Below are 2,941 nucleotides of genomic sequence, written 5' to 3'. Positions count from 1 at the left end.
TCCTTTTGTAGTCGACAGGGTTGTCGATTAGATTTTGATATCTTTAATCAACAGGGAAGGGCGAGAGGCAGTAATTGAAGACGACAACTTCAGTTCCAGATATACAAGAGAGCGATGATATTAGGTCATTGTAGTGGAAGACGACAATGAAGAGAGATTTGGTTACTTTTAGTGTAAATAGGAAGGTCTGTAATCTGTATGTAATTAATTAGAAGTTAATGGTTAAAAATAATCAGGGAGATTGGAGGATGGAGAGTGAGCTAGAAGAATACTTCCAATTTATGATGAATCGATACCTAAATGAATTTCCATGGTCATATGCTTGACTTTTTGATCCCAGGAGCTAATCAATGATGAAAAATTGATGCTTACAAAAAATTGAGAGATCATTGTTGATCGATCTCGATGAATCGATGATCATGAATCAAGCGATTTAGGGCTTCAAATATCGCAATCGAAGGTGAACACGAACATTGTCAATCTATAGGTTCGTAAATTCTTCACCGATGATCTGGATATGAAAGATTGTTGATTGGTAGCCGACGTTCATTGTTGACGGACATAGAGGTGGACCGATTGAGGGAGGATGGAGACGAGGGGAAGAGATACGGCGGAGAGAGAGAGAGAGAGAGAGAGAGAGAGAGAGAGAGAGAGAGAGATCTGAAGGAATGGTGATATGAGACTAATGTGTACGAGTCAATTTCTATAACCCCAAAATGCCCCTGATTCCATTTAATTCTGATGCCCCCGTCCTTTATTTTTCAACTTATTTACAAAAATGTCACAGTGCATCTTGACCATCCATTTTTTTGATCCAACGCTCCACTTTTAGTTCTCGGGTTTTCGGGAAACTATGAGTTCTCAAATGATTTTTCATATATATATATATATATATATATATATATATATATATATATATATATATATATATATATATATATATATATATATATATGAGATAGTGAGAGAGAGAAAGTGTGAAGTGACAATTGTACCTGGCAGGTACCCCTACCTGTACGCGCATCCTTACCACCTGTATATTTATACTCGGCATTTGCCCACAACTTCTCTGTCCCCTACTTTTTGTTCACACACACAAGCACACACAGAGATACTTGGCTCCTTCATCTCATCAAGTGACAGGATAAACCATGAAAAAGTTAATTCGCCGCCTCTCTCGCGTCGCCGACTCATCTCCTTACTTTCTCCTCCGGTCGGAATCTCGTTCCTCCCCCACCACCGCCCGCCAAAGCCAATCCTTCCGTATGGCCAAGCCTCGACGCTCCGGCACCGTACCTGAGGGTCACCTCCCGGTGTACGTCGGAGAAGAGATGGAACGATTCGTGGTGAGCGCCGAGCTTCTAAACCACCCGATTTTCATCGATTTTCTCAATAAATCTGCTCAAGAATACGGCTACGAACAAAAAGGCGTCCTTCATATCCCCATCCACGTCTTCGTCTTCGAACGTGTCCTCGAAGCTTTACAAACTGGCAAATCAGCGTCTGACAACCTCCAAGACCTTTTCTCCGGTGATTTCCTGTAATAGCGTATGTATACTTGTTCGTTTTAGTTTTTATCCTAATCAGTTGTCAAGCAAATAGTGAGGTTAGGTGAGATCGTTTGATGCTGATTAGAAGAAATTATCAAATCAAATGTTATCGGTTTTAGTTTGGCTATGTATATACACAACTACGTCAGTAAAATCGATGTTTTCATCTGTATATTATTTTCTCTGATTTGAATTCTCCATCTTACTCAGCAAGTATTCACCGATCTAGGTGTTCGATAATCCGAATCAACCATAAACTTTAGCCTCACCGATTATTTCTCTAAATTTGGCGATTATAACAATGTTTATTTAAGAATTCTGATTCTGAATTTCGTTTCATTTACTTTTTGAATCTGTGATGATGATCGTGTACAAATCATATGATCCACCGGAAAATCTGTGTCTGGTATCAGTTTTTTCGATACAGTAAAGAAACAAAATTCCGCCTCGTATTTCGTACTTGACTTGAAAGTTGAAAGTTGAAAATAGCAAGCAGTAAGCACGCAGCAACCGAAGACCGGAGGTTTCTCGTTCACCTGGACAGAGAAAAGGAATGTTGAAAAAAGTGCCCGTCCGACCAGTTTCTACTTTACACTTCCGTATTGCACGGTCCCTTCAAACTTCTTTATTTATTTTATAATATATTTCTTTTATTATTAAAATCAGAAATTTAATTTTGTAAAACTTAATAAATGAGCTTATAGACTAGCGGTATTAGATGTTATTTTTTCTTCTTGAGATTGATGATTCAAGTCTCGTTTTGACATAAGTGGACTTAAAAGTAGTTTAAGATCAGTTTAGATTTGCCGTTCCATTTTTTTTTTTGTAAACTTAATACATATATAACTATAAATTTTAATGTTTTTAGTTTTAACTAGGTAAAATGGCATTGAACTTTATATAGTGTTTGTAATAACTGGTATTGAACTTTATATAGTGTTTATTATTACATTCAATATGTTAGAATTTGTTTATTAATCTCTATGACTTCTACTACGTAAAAAACAAAAGAAAATATAAAATGAAGCAATAATATAATGTGATTCGGTCCATGTGATCTACGTCTATGGACAAGAATCGGAGAGCTCCTTCTATTACTAGGTTGTTCCAAAAATGATTATAGTGGAATCCCTGACTACGAATACTTATAACCATAATCCTAGCAACTACAGAATCGAAAGTATATATAAGTATCTCCATAATAACTAAATAGGTCCATACCTAACGGCTTCAGGCCTAACGTTCCCCAACCTAATCCAAATACTTATCTCTTTGAAATTGTCATTCAGTTTTTTCTTCACTTTGTTTCCGGTTGGGTTTCTATTCAGGTTATCAAATTTCAAGTCGCACATTAACTATAATAATGTAATGAAAACTCATAAAAAAATATT

At 36.5% G+C, this 2,941-nt stretch overlaps 1 pseudogene; it reads left to right on the top strand.

Annotated features, from left to right (window-relative positions):
* Positions 1–1,044: 1,044 nt before the first annotated feature.
* On the top strand, positions 1,045–1,722 carry LOC145123555 (auxin-responsive protein SAUR71 pseudogene; annotated as a pseudogene).
* The last annotated feature ends 1,219 nt before the right edge of the window (positions 1,723–2,941 follow it).

The sequence above is a fragment of the Lactuca virosa genome, chromosome 7, assembly GCF_052849685.1.
Source record: "Lactuca virosa cultivar CGN04683 chromosome 7, Lactuca_virosa_CGN04683_v6, whole genome shotgun sequence".
NCBI classification, from domain to species: Eukaryota; Viridiplantae; Streptophyta; class Magnoliopsida; order Asterales; family Asteraceae; genus Lactuca; species Lactuca virosa.
The sequence above is the reverse complement of the archived record's forward strand: the minus strand, read 5'-3'. Positions and strand labels throughout refer to the sequence as shown.